The 14543-nt window shown below is 36.8% G+C and overlaps 1 long non-coding RNA gene across 5 annotated transcripts in view; it reads right to left on the bottom strand.

The window, feature by feature from the left end:
• Window positions 1-358: 358 nt before the first annotated feature.
• LOC138688983 (uncharacterized) overlaps window positions 359-14543 on the bottom strand; it is a 31810-nt gene continuing 17625 nt past the window's right edge. For 2 of the 5 annotated variants that reach the window (XR_011327785.1, XR_011327787.1), the window contains 3 exons: window positions 10785-11231; window positions 9797-9884; window positions 359-4930 (listed from right to left, as the gene is read on the bottom strand). This is a non-coding gene — a long non-coding RNA (uncharacterized lncRNA). Of the gene's footprint in view, window positions 4931-6625; window positions 6678-9796; window positions 9885-10784; window positions 11232-12382; window positions 12682-14543 lie in introns of all 5 variants that reach the window. The other 3 variants (XR_011327789.1, XR_011327786.1, XR_011327788.1) reach the window with 3 other exon arrangements.

Raw genomic sequence — 14543 nt, 5'->3', positions numbered from 1 at the left:
GAGCAGAGCAAGATGTAGTTTAATGGAGTATTTGGATGGAAAGGGGAAGATAGAGTTATCATTCCTCTCAGGACAGGATTTATATTTCTGCTTCGTTATTTCAGGTTGCTGCTTGGTTATATGAAAATGAGTTTTTTTCCTTGTAACAGAAAGCTTGTTGATTGATTTCATTATGCATATAGTCCCATGAATTTTATGCTGTTATATTTGAAAACATTTTTATTATGGCTACCCCTTTTTTTTTTTTTTTTTTTCCCCTGGATATGGCATTCTATCTATTGATAATGTCTTCTCAATATAATTGTTATCAGTGAATTTTGTACTTCTACTTATTTTTCCAAGGTAACAAACGGAAATATTAACTGACATTTTTCCTATGACCAGTACCAGAAACTTCCACTGGCAGTCTCCCTCTAGCTTGCTCTCTTTGTGTGCACTCTTTAGCCAGTACGTGATCATTTTACCATTCCTCCATTACTATTTACATTCTGCTGCTAAACTAAAAGGTTTCCAAGTGGTACCATTTCAGATTACTTACTGAAGTGTAAGCATATAAATTCCAGTAGAATTGCCATGTAATAGACTTGCTATACAGTAAGTAGAGTATGTAAACTTACAATAAACTTACTCTATTTGCTTTATCTTGAAAATTATCTAGTTTAACATTAAAAGAGATGAGCTTAATCTGGCACCATTTCCTTTTGGCAAACACAGTTTGCATTTATATTTTGGAGTTTTGTGGGTAGGCCAAATCAATAGTTAATCTTACTACCTGTGTAAAAGAAAGATGGAATTACAGTTGTCTAGACAGCAACTCAGTTCTAGCTAGAGAATTGGAACAGAAACAACAGGCACAGAAAACAAAGGGGAGAAAGAGACTAATTCCTTTATGTTTTCAGTAATTCTATACTTGATAAATAACCTTTCTTACTGAGTAGATAAATGTAATCTTATAAGCTTCTCGTGCTTCACATGCCAACTGAAGGCAAGAAATGAAGAAAAATTAACAAGACAAATGTTTCTTTCATAAGAATATATGTAAAAGAAAACATAACCACAAAAGCTTATGAGTTACTAAATTTATTCATATTTTAATGCTTGCTCAAAATAATACTTTAAAATTGAATTTGGGTGAAAAATATATGGAGAAAGGAATAGCTTTGCAATTCCATTTGTCTAAGAAAACACTCATGAATTATATTTATGATTTTTTCAAGTGGAAATGGTTGCCTGCATGAATTGAACTACTGCTGTTGAAGTCAATAGATAATTTTTCTACATAGTGAACAGAGAGATAGGCCAATGACAGTCAAAGAAAGACCCTGTAAGAAAAAAAAATACTTTTTATTGGCACAAATCTCTGTTAACATTTTTCCTTTGTTCTAATTTCTAAGTTGTTAATACCTATTTGCTTGTTTGTTTTATTTCTTTGCCTTTTTCATCTTCACCAAATAATCTTTGCTCATGATTCAGTTTTATGAAGTAACCTTGAATTAACAGTCATTTTTAATGGGCTGAAAATGTACTTGCAGATTCATTGAATTCCATTAGATTCACTCAACAGTTCAAGTGTTTTTGACAAACTAAATAAGGCAGCCTAAGTGTGTAGATTTTTTATCCTTTTTGTTGTAACTGCTTTTCCATGTCATTTCACAAAATATCTCTACAGTTATGTATATATTTGTTAATTTTAAAAAGTTCTGAAATGATAAAAAACAATCCTTATGTGTATAAAGGCAGTTTTGGACATGTGCTAATGTGCAGGTTCTCAGAGCCTCAAACTAAATCCTCAGTCATATGTATATCAACTGACAAATCAAGTGGTATTAGAGGCTTTTAGAAACATGAGTTGAGGAACTGCAGCATGAATAGGACATGCTCTGGGACCTGCTTTTGCATCTTTAGATGAAATTCAAAAGAGAATATCTAATTAAGACACAGAGTATGACACTGTTAAAGTCTTCCATCTTTCTGTAGGGTACGTTCAAGAGCACATTTGTTTATATATATGTATATACATAAATTTCCTGTGAATATTTTGAGGGGGCTTGAGTCATAAGAGTGCATACAAACGTTGATTGCTGGGGGAGTAGTGCACCCACAGGAGTCACTCAGAGTAAGACTGCGTAGTACCAATTTCTCACCGCAAAGGTCTGAACCAGATTGTACTCCCTCCACTCTTTTGTGCCAGTGCTCCTGACAGTCACTCAACCCTGACTCCATACTCCTACTTCTCATTCAACCCTCATGAATGGCAAAGAAGTTGGTCAACAGCTCTTACTTCTTCCCTTCTCCCTTCTTCATCATGCTCACATGCAGAATCTGACAAAATGAAGTATTCGCACAACATGTAAAGGACATCCTTGTATTTATGATTTTCATCCATACGTGTGCAGCAAGCTTCATAACTGAACCCAAGGAAAAAAAAAATTAGTATTTTTAGGAATGTGAAATGGACTTAAATGAGTGTTTATTTGGATACTGAACAGCAAAACTTTCTTTTCAGAGATTCAAACTGAAAGCTCTTTCACAACTGGAGAAGACACAGGAAGCCATCCCAAACTGTGAGAGCTAACTTCACATTCCTTCCTGGTGGTAAGTCATATTTTGAGCCCCAACGTACATGTAAAAAGCTCACTTAGGCATATAATCACAGATGTGTAGATCCTGTATAAAGTCTTTCTGGAAAAGCTGTATCCTGTAAAAACTAATCTAACTTCGAAGTTAGTTGCACTTCGAGGAAGATTTGACTCGATGACCTTCAGAGATCCCTCCCATCTTAAATTATTGTATGACTCTATGAGTCATATACTGCCTTCAAGTGCAGTAGGTACTGGGTTGGACTAGTGTTGCTTGCAAAAGGAGACATTTATTTAAAATTTTGAGTGTTAGGTCTATTCAAAAATATCATTCTGGGAAAAGTAATTTCTGAAAAATCTCATTATGGGTTTGGTTCTATTTTTTAATTCAGAAGCAGGAAACAAACCTAGAAGAATAATTGTTTGTGAAAAATGCATTTGTTAACATTTTTTCAAAAAAATGCTTTGATATATACCATTCACCAAAATCTTTAAAAAATAAACATTTTAATCTTTCCTTTTCCATTTTTCTTAAAAGACCCCGATGATAACTTTGACAATTTTTTTCTTAAAAATAAATTTTAGATTAAAAGTCATTTTTCCTTAAACTTATTTTTCAACTACATAACTACTCTTCAATATGTATCACTACCTTTTTTGGGTATGGGTAAAATAGTTAACTACATAGTGTGGTTGTTTTCAGAAGCTACAATACTGGTTATTAATCAGTTTTGCCATTTCACAGGAGAGCAATTTTCCTCCAGATACAATGTTCTATACCAGCATAAGCTGGTTATCTTCTGAAGCTTATAAAAATGCAAAGAATGTTAATAATCCAGATTTAAATAAGATAATATGATTACATACATCAGGGCTATATAATGTGCTGTTCTCTTGTGTGGTGGTGTCAGAACAAGTTAGCTTCCCTCCTGGATTTTAATATATTTCATTCAGTGAAAACAGTTTTGTGCAATAAATGTCACAATTTCCTGTCTTAGTTAATATTATATTATATTATATTATATTATATTATATGTTATTAGATGAATTACAAAAAGGTAATAACTTAGACAAACTTTCTAGGGGGCAGATTCTCATTATTGGGTCAGGAAAACCAATTCAAGTAGAACAACTGGCAGTGGCAAGCTGCTAACTGAGATCGATTTTAATTAAGAAACAAACTATTATCAAACTATTTTTTAAGGCTCCTTCCTAGTTACTGTGTCTAAGTTTACAGTGACAGGAAAGCATGTCTCAGAAGCTGGAGTAGTCTATTATTCTTTGTGACTTGCTTCAAGAAACAGTTTCAGACAGGATCACTTGTTATAATAAAATGCTAGGAATAAAGGTAAAGAATGAAGCTTTCATGACAGCAGTTGATAGGTTTGCTGAATGCTGCAGATATGTGGACTTCAAAAGAGAACTAATAAGAGAAAGAATAGTCACACGTATAAAAGGAGCCTGCTTCTGGGAAGAGACACTGTCACTCCGATTCAAGCGCAGGCAATGTTACTTACCATTCCCAAAGCAGAAGTCCTGTATCGGGTGGCCTCAATACACAGAAGATGAGCCAAACAGAACTGAAATAGCAACAGCAGCAGTCTCATAATACAAAAATAGTGCACAAGTAGGGACAGGGAGAACAATATCTCTTCACAAGAGAGAACAGTAGAGCTGTGGAAGAAGGAGCATGATAACAAGCAACAGCTGGAAACTATGGACAGCAGAGAGGAGGACTGATGGAAGTATCATAAAATAGGTACTTTCCTAACAACATAGAGGCTGCCCAGAGAATCTGGGGATAACATTGCTGTCATCAGTGTATATCACATGATGATTTCACATTCCAAGGGACAAAATGTGCAGGAAAAAACATACAGTAGTATTCAATGTTGAACTGAACAGACTATATCATACATTTAAAACTAACATGGGGCAACTGCTGCAGTATTGCCAGGAAAAAAAAAAAAAAGAAACAAACCCCAAACCAATTCAGGACAATATTCATTCAAAGCAAGACAGCTGTGAAGATCAGGTAAAATACTATATGGGCTCAGAGAAATTACATTGGACATTTGTGTAATTCTGGTATCAGAGATCAAAGTATTCTCAAGACAATAAGTCCCAGCAGGCCTTGGAAAACTCCCTCTTGTAACAGTCCTAACCAAGTTTGGAAGATACTGCTCCAATGAAGAAATATTATCAAAGGTTAAATAGGTCTCATCATTACATTATTGACTTTTCTTCTAATGCAGTGTGAGGTGCAGAGACTGTAATGGATTATCGGATACAACTCCTTAATTTTTCCAAAAGACTACACTTACCATATGAGTAGGCAAGGAGCAGGTAACCTAGGAAGTAAATCAAAGATTTAGCAAGAGTCAAGCAAAAGTACAATAATATCTGTCTTATTTTAGTGTTAATGCATTTGTGATATCCCCAAATCCATTAAAATAGACATTTATTTGGGAAAAGTTACTTATATAATGCCTACTTAATAAAAACATGAAGTAATCTCCCAATGATTCTAACATAGGGGTGCTGAGGCATTCACAAGAAAATATATGGGACAATTGGTATCCCTGTCTGCTTTGACAGTATTAAATGCACTCTCCATCTACATTAGCCACCGATACATCTCTTAATGCTTTTAGAGCAGTGCTCACACACAGCAGCTATCAGTAAGCTAAGAACCTCTTTCCCTTTCATTCATGGTGTTTTACGGGTGATCACTATATTCTTATTGCATTAATAAGGACTGAAGAGAGCAGCCGCTCAGGATTCACAAACAAGCAATGACAAAATTCTAAAAACACATATAAGCCAGCCATTTCTCAGAGGTCCTTTGTGGCATTGCATTCTCCTCCCTTTATCCAATAACTGAGTAATCCAGTAGCTCCTTTTCACCTGAGATGCATTCAAATCCCTTGTTGGTCAGATAAATCTAAGCTGGTATCTCTACCCACCCAAAAGCAAACAGTATAGATATATGCCTTCCTTGCCCGGTGGAAAATGTTTCTCCTTGAATGAATTCTTAAAACATAGTCAGACAAGAGATTGACTCTAGGTTTTAGAGCTTAGACAGGTGAAAGAAGTATTCCTGCCTCAGATAAAAGGTTTGTTGTACAAGTGAAATAGATTTAAGAAAACTGAGAGGCAGACCCAAAGAGAGTCTCATGGTTAAATCACTCTCTTGGAAAAGATGCATTCAAACGCTGTCAAGGTAAGGGGAAGGGTGAAAAAGAACTGGACTTATATCATCTGCACCCATAGTGAGTGCTCTCACCAGCCTTTTTTGGCTATGCTGTATGCAGAGCATACTCTGCTCAGCATGCAGTAAATAATTGCCGGGTCAGGCTGTGCAGAAAAGCTAAAAGAGGTCCCTAGATTATGACTCCTGGTGGGTACCAGTATAAGAGAAACATTGATCTACTCCCCACTATCAAGAATTGATTGGTTCAGGGAATTTTACTGCAGAAGTAGAAGACTTTCAGCACCTTGGGAAACATTATAACATTAACATATAGGGTGGTTATGTGCTCAGGATCTAAATTTGAGACTAGTATGGCAGAGAAGTTAGAAAAGCCCCATTATTTGTAGCTGTAGCTCTTGCCATACTGAACTGGATTTTTCTACATAAATAAATAAATAAATAAATAAAAGACCACAAGACCTCAGGTGTCACTACTTCACTCATAACTCGTAGGTGACCTTCTGCTACAGATGAAAATGGCCCAAATGCAACAGCTGCAATTTTCTTTCAAAAACTGAGCACATCCCAGTCAGAGTAACAGACACTGTATGAAGAGCTTCAATTAAATAGTTGCTAATGGAAGTTGAAAGAACAGTGGGAGTCAAGCTCCACACTGACTTAATGAAAGCAACAATTTCAGTATTAGCCAGCTAATAATGAAACTACCAGCAACTGAGATGTATTCAGCTAAAGGAAAACAACAACAAAATAAAACAAGCAAACATACAAAACCAAAAATGCACTCAGCTTTGCTGTAAAGGTTTGCATTAAAGAGAGTAAATTTCTGACAGACCTGCTGCCACATGGGTTGGATTGCAGTTACCTATATGTAGTTGATTGCATGCCTGTGGAAGGACAGCACATTTTATTACAGCACCATGTCCTAAAAGCAATTATTTCAGAAAAATAGAATCTAGCAACTTGTTTAGTAGTCTGCCCTGAGCAAGTAAATTCAGGGTCTTGTACAGAACTGTGAGATATTTAACATGAAGAACAACTACTATGCAGCATAACCTAACAATGTTTGTGTGTTTTTTTGCGTTCTGGATTGAAATACATACATTTGTTGTGGCTGATCATTTCTCCTGATACATAATTTTCAGCGTTTACAGAAACTGCAGATATTCAGGCCATATAGAAACGACAACTGATATTTGCAAAGCATACTATTTTTCCTGATTTGATTTCTCACTCTGGTTTTCAGTATACAGATCAAGGCTCACCATTTTTGCACAGAACTTTGACTATAACTATCAGGTTAACTGAGGGGCTGCATTGTTAACATAACAGTGGGAATACATAGTGAGCAACAAAGACTTTAAGAAGACTTATAAACTCAGTTTGTGTAGTGCCTATAGGATCTTCTTGATTTTCCAGAAAAAAAACTTTTATCAGAAGACAGTACAGAACTTATTTATCAGAATCATTAATTTAATGTAACTTTAAGTAGCTCAACCTTCAAAGCAGTTCAGTGCAAGAGACACCAAACTTCTGGAATGATTCTGAAATCAATGGGACCCAGTTTGCACAAGTATCAATTTTAAGGCTAAAAAATCACTTCACCAATTAAACTGAATTCCTACACAACAATAAAATGCACCTGATCTAGAAGCAACTCCTAAACAGGTCACAGACAAAAGCTCTTCTATGCAGCCACTCATACTATTGAATTCTTAGCATGGTCCCTAAACAAGCTTAGACTTCTGCCAACCAGGACAGTCCTACACGGTGCCCAAGCAGCATTCATGGAACAGTCTGGGCAAGGGACTATTCCCAACAGGTTGGGTGCATGAAGCCTCTGAGTGAAGGGAGAAAACTGTGTGCATCTTGCCACCACAGATTGGTTCTTGGCTGATTTTACTTGTTTACGAATACAGCTGCTACTAGAAAACATTGCATTGGAAATATCACTAGCTTTATCAGGAAACACTCCAGAGAAACTCTTCAAAACTTAAATGTGCACAGGAAGACCAACAGTTCTCCACAGAAAGCCTTGGGTCAGACCCTCATTTAACACAAATGAGGAGCATTCTACTGATTTTGAATGAAGTCAGTGGTAGTATGCTGCTTTCCATGTGCTAGGGATTTGGCCCTCTGCTTCACAGTACAAAATCATCTTCATTTAAGGTCTTGGTTTAAACAGTTCTGAGAGATTTCATTTGTCTGGAAAAATCTCTTCTGAACTGTGGTTGGTTTGTTGGTCTGTGTCCCTAGATAAAAAGGGATTAGAGCTTTAAAGGCAGAGAGAAGAGGAGCTAAGTTAAAACTATAAAGCACTTCATCCATTTGTTCCTGCAGAGGATCACTAAATGCAGTAAATCAGATGCTATTAAAATCTTGGGGGTACTGGTTCAGAGAATTTCACTGACAGAAGCATGATGCCTGCTTCTTCCACAGAGTAATATAATAAGAAACAAAGGCAATGATGCAGGCCAGAGCTTTGAATGGAAGAACACAATTTTAATTTGGTAATAAAGGCAAAATATTTAAGAGTAATTACTTTCCTCTATATTTTTAGATATCTGTGATTTAAAATACAGTTTTAACCTTTTTTTGGCAGCTAATGACAGGACATGTAAAACGACAAGCCCTTTCACGGGGTTTCAGATCCAATGTCCAGTCATTAGCTGCCAGGAAATACATGACTTCAAAATTACTTTATGGCGGCTTAGTTAGTATCTTAAATCTTTGTGACATCATAAAGAGACTAGAAAACTGGTGCATCGGAGCCCTCTATGTATTGACTGTTGCTGCTCTATAACTATTACATAGCCTATAGCTGCTCTATAGTTTCTACTTTTTTATTGTCTCTTATTTTTCCTTTTTCAGAATGAGAATTACCTTATCTGTAAACTTTCAGTTGCGGCCTGTCACTTTCTATCCAAACCTGCATTATTCCAAATGCAGATCGATGCCTCTGTGAAAGAATACTTTGGAAGGAAAAGGAACTTCCAAAGCTGACCCCCAGGAAAAGGGAATCTGGGCTAAGAAGGGGAGTGTTTTCTCATGCATTTATAATACACAAATCCCCTGTGCATCTCTGTACGCATAAGTGGAATAGGAGAATGTATGAATGTTGAAAAGAACATGACTGAAGCTTAGTAGCTTTGCACTGAAAAGTACCTCAAGTGAGAAATTCATCCAGGCTTTATGTGGGATCTGCTTAAGACAAGGTGGGTCTGTAATAGTGGGGCTATCATTACTTGACAAGACTTTCTGTTGGAGCATTGCACTTTGGGTAACTCTCATTTGGCCGGGATGACTAAAGACTGACTTTAGAGGTTTCTGGTTACAGTGCTCAGGGAAAAGGAGGATTCAAAAGCCGATCTGATTCAACAGCCGATCTAATTCAATAGTTAGAATTTGCAGTTAACAACTGCAGCAGCCCCAGGTTGTCAGAACATTCAGATTCAAATTCCTGACTTGAGTCAGAACTGAGGGCCAGACTCTTCCACATGCAAACAAATGACTTGACCATGGGTATATAACATGGGTAGAACAAGGAAGGAGGATAAAGCTTGCAAATCTCTAAAAAAATGCCTTACAAGTTGCTGCAAGATCATAATTTTATTTTATTGCTTCATTTCCAAAAAAATTACAACTTTGGGGGTGGGAAAATTGACTCTCACTCAGATCTCTTTGGGAGAGAGACTGCTGACATTTACTGGCATTCCCTAAACACAGATAACAGAGCTATATCTCCTAGGAACTGCTCCATTTGCAGTAGCTTCTACAGATCTGCTTCACAACGTGCAGGGGTAATATTTTCCCCATTTCACCAAGCATTCATCTACACACTTTCTAGACTGGTCGGTCAGATCATGTCTGAATTTGCTTTTGCTCACTGCATTAGGAAAATACACCCTAACACTATCCATAACCAATAAGTCCCCCTCCGTCATTAGTCAAAGGACTTATCTGTACTAAAGCACTATCAAAAAATCCTGCAAAGTCACATACTCACCAACAGGAATATATTCAAACAGGAGAATAAGAGCCAATTCTTGTCTCAGTTATTGATCTCCGTTTGATTCCTGTAAGGTCAGTTTATCCTGGAAGACAATTGGTCCCCAAATAAGTTTTTTACAAACAAGAAAACCAGCATAAAAAACTTAGCAAATAAGTCTTCTCTTCTGGATTATGCAACTGTACTCTTTAGGTTATTTCAGAACCTTAATCTAAACCTTTGGGTAGTATTTAACCCACAGCTAGTGAAGAGGCCTTTGGTAACTTCCAGGTCATGTCACATATTTGGGGAGCTTAATGCCCAGAGAGGGTACAGGAATAGCTCAAGAGACCATTGGCTACCTGGGAACTAATTGAGGCAACTAAACCCATTGAGGCCCTTCACTTACAAAGGATATTAAACTCACAGAGAAAAAAAGAGGCTTCTGCTGGCCAAAAGGTAAGTCACAGAGCAGAGTTGTGGGAAAACATAGCAGCAACCTTGAATACCTCAGTTTTTATTTTGGGGGAGGATTTTTGTTTGTCACACTACTAGGAAGAAATAGGGCTAGAGACATTTACGTGTTTAGTGTCAAGCTGGATAAATCCAAAATCCTTGCAAGAAATCCCTAACTGCAAAATGAGTTCAAGCCTGAGCCTTGAGTGAATTTTCTTCTTGTTCTGCTTCTGGCTTGCTTGAAATGACAAAAAAAAAGTCAGTGAAATCCAGATAAAGAGAAATAGGATAATAGCAGAAGAATGAATACACAAAAAGCTTAAAAAAGGATCTTAAAAAGGTATAGTGATACTTGGCTATGCAGTGGCATTTTTCCTGAGAATTTAATAACATATTTGCCAAGAGCCAAGTTCAAACCTGCTTTGCACCTCGTGTAATAGAGAGCATTTAGGTTGAATGACTTTCCAAATAGGCTGTGGGATGACCATAGGAGCCAGCAGGAAGGACATAAGGGGATCAGTATCAAGGCTAAATTTGGGTATATACTGACCTTTAGCAGCTTACATATCTATGGCATCTGATTTAAATTGGTTGTTCTCCATGCTAATTCACTGAGGAAGTTCCAGTCAACGGGAAATTTCTGCTTCTCTGTCATTTTCCATCTCCTGACCTCCAGAAGAACGGCATCTGATCAGACTTGCACAGACTGCACCAAGGGAACAGGCTCGCTCCTCAGCACGTGGTGTAGCTGGTACCTCCATCTGCTTTGCCACGGGAGTGGAAGACGTCAGTATGGGGAATGAAGATTTGGAACCATTTCCCTCATCTTCTGAATTGCTCAGGAAGCATTCGGAGCCAAGGCTGTCTGACAGATGACTGTTTTGCTCAGGTCTAGTATCAGTTATCAGTATGGTATAATATGTGTCTCTGCACAGAGCATCCATTGACCAGCTGATTTAAGATGCTTTTGCAGGTAGATCATCCCATATATACTTTCCTAGTCAAACAAAATGGTGATTATAATTAACCATCAGCATCAGCATATTGCAGACTTCCAAACCCTATCTTATAAATGTAAAATACAAATTTATATTTACATTAAACTATTTTATTAAATTATATTAAATATTTATGTTACTATTTAAATTTATAGAGAAGAGAAATAATCATTGCAAGTTAGTTACAATTCTAGACTAAGATTTTATGTTCATAGAAACACGAAAGAAATTCCCAAAGTAAAATGTTCTTTTTCTTTTAGTAATTACTGAATACTAAGTCTTACACAGGAAAACATCCAGTCAAAACATCTTACTCCATAGCTGAATTAAAAATATGTACTCTGTGACTTAGTTCTTGGCAGTGTCTTAATATTCTTGTGTTCCTCAGAATTAATAAATTTCAGAAAATTTCTGTGGCGGATGGATTTTTAACTACCCTAATAGATTGACATTTTGACTACATTTTCAGCCAAAGCTTTTTGTTAATAAAGTGAGGTTTTCCCCTGTTATACTGAAAAAGTTCAATACAAAATGCATTTATCCAGGCAGATATATGTGTTTAGGTGTCTGCATAACCAAACAGCTTTTCCTCCAAAATATTTCATACATCTACTTTATTCTCTGATCTCTGTGCTCCTAACCACTATCGAACAGTGTTAATATAGTTCTCAATAACAGAATATTACTGAATCTACATACCAACTCAGATCTGGTAATGTTCATTTAGAAAAACACCTGTTTCACTTCTAAAAAGAGTTATACAGAGAGGTACCTATGCAGGGATATATCTGTACAGATACAGATATACAAGCAGACACTCTGGAAACACATACTGTCTAGCAGAGGGTAACTGATTTGTGACTCAGAAGATACCCAGTCAAATCTAACTTCTGACCCTGCTTTACTGTCCTATTTTCAGAAGATCATGTTCCTTTTTTATTTCATTCTCCGTATTTGCAAGACAGAGATAATGAGCTCTATTGTTGAACAGATATATAATAAAAGAGCAAAGTACTTTTTGCCCTGACAGATTTCTACTATGAATGAGCTGGGACAAGTGATATGAGTCAAGACAGTATGAAGTTTAATTTATCCTGAAAGCATCTGGGTTACTTTGTAAAATTACTCTTAGTTCAATAAAAATACTCACTTATGTAAGCAAGGCTCAGCATTACACTGTATTAGCCAGTAAAATCTCTGCATTGGTTGACGTAGGTGTCTTACAGGTTTCTGTTCAGCCCTTTGACCTCTGTGAAAAGTCACACTGCTGAGTTATATCAAACTCCTGTAAGCAAGCAGCTAAAAGGGCTAAAAGTTTCTATTGAGACCAGTGTACCAAGTCTGTAGCAAGTGTGAATGTTTTGCTGTTGATGTATGCATCTAAGTAGATCCTTCCATGTCAGAGAAACCGCAGGGCCATTCTTCCCCGCCTTTACGTCACGGGCAACTCTCCCTTTCAATTCAAGAGGAACAGAACAAGATCTTGAAAAAAATAAAATCGCAAAATCATATATTCTTTGCCAAAAGATGCTACCTCATAAGGCCCAATTCTGACTTCAGCCATCTCGCCAATTTCTATCAGAAAAGGCTTTGAGGACAGGAATATTTTATGCTTCATATGCAAGACAGAAAACTGGGGCAGCAATGACTGTGCCATAGAGCTGAGGGAATAATTCAGAGTTAATAATTTATTTGCTGAATATAGCTCCCTTTCTTTCTTTTTGAACAGTTGTGAAAAAGCATCTTCCTTTCTGCTGCAAGAGGCAATGGCACACGGGGTCACTCAAGGTGAGCAAGAGGCCATAATATACCTTGCACCTACATAGCCTGCCTCCTTGCTGGAGCCCTTTGAGCACAAATCTTCCCATGACAACTCATCCTTTGGTGTACGGCCACTTGTATTTGCTGATCGGTGACCCAACCAGGCGGACATGCCGGCTACAGAGCACCTGAGGAACTATGGTTCTCTGCTGCATACAGCTAAGACCCGTGGGCCTGGGTTTGGGCGTTCACGAGGCAAGCATCAACAGCATGAGTCTCACACACACGACATGGTACGCCTCTGGGTAGAAGGCTAAGATTAGTTTAATAATTCATAACATAATAATACTATTTATTTATTCACTAACATTAGCCAAATTCTGTCGGCAAATATACTTGGTAATAGTGTAGTGAGCAGTTTACAAGAAGTACGGAATAACAGGAGACAGTGAAGATTAATTTGATTTTGGTCTTTTATTATCTGTAGTAACAAACAGAAATAGGTCTTTTGTTTGATGCATTTTATCGTCTATGTGAATACAAGTCTTGCCCCAAAAGTCTGGCTTCATAAATTTCCCATTCTACATATATTTCTGCCCATGTTTGGTCATACTGTAAGACCATTTTGACTTTGCATTAAGTTGCGAATCCATAAAAAGCTTATAGGAACAGACTATGCATTTCATGATGATGATGATGATGTGTGACTATAACTGGAAAAGAAGAGCAGGAGATTACAGGTAAAGTATTGCGGCTAGCATATAAGCAGCAGTCACATTTTCTTTTTTGTTCTCTGCAGGGCAGAGCAGAGCTTAGAACTAATAGCTTATTGTTCATTTTCAATAATTGCATATTAGAACTCCAAGTATGACTTCCACTGGTATCATCCACTATTCAGTAACAATACATATTTTAAGCAGCCTCTCTGTAAATTAATTTCCTAGAATATTCTTGCAAAGTGAGCACAAAATGAGTTAGAATATTGCCATGGAAAATTCAATGTTTCATTTAAATAAATATTTGCAGATTTCACCCCTCATTATCTGCTTAGCTATTCTCATCTACAAAAAGGGAACTTATAAGTATTCCTTTTTTATGTGCATCAAGAGCCGAAAATTTAGTTTAGATTTTTTTTAAGGAGTGAAAGTCTTCCTGGAAAAGGAATGGGAAGAAGATAAACATAAAAACCTGACCTTTCTGAAACATTTCTGTGTATACAAATGTAAATGCGTATTTAAATCATAGATATACATATATAAATTATACATATATGCATGTATAGGTACCCTGTGTATAAAAATGTACAGCAACTGAAGCAACAAGAGAACTTCCTTTAAAGACCTATATTAACTGCCCCATTCTAAACAGTAAGTTTGGAAATTTTTCTGAGAGACATAGTTACAGAATGGCTGCAGTGAAGACAAAACTATTGCTCAAGTCTTTAAATATAAAGACACAATCAGGTGACAGCAAACTCCCTACCAGAGCATTACAAAACCAAGACAATGTCAAATGTTTATGGTAATAATATGCATACTGTTGTTTAGGCA

This window comes from Haliaeetus albicilla, chromosome 14 (assembly GCF_947461875.1).
Source record: "Haliaeetus albicilla chromosome 14, bHalAlb1.1, whole genome shotgun sequence".
Lineage (NCBI taxonomy): Eukaryota > Metazoa > Chordata > Aves > Accipitriformes > Accipitridae > Haliaeetus > Haliaeetus albicilla.
Note: the sequence above shows the minus strand (reverse complement) of the source record. Positions and strands in the feature narration are given on the sequence as shown.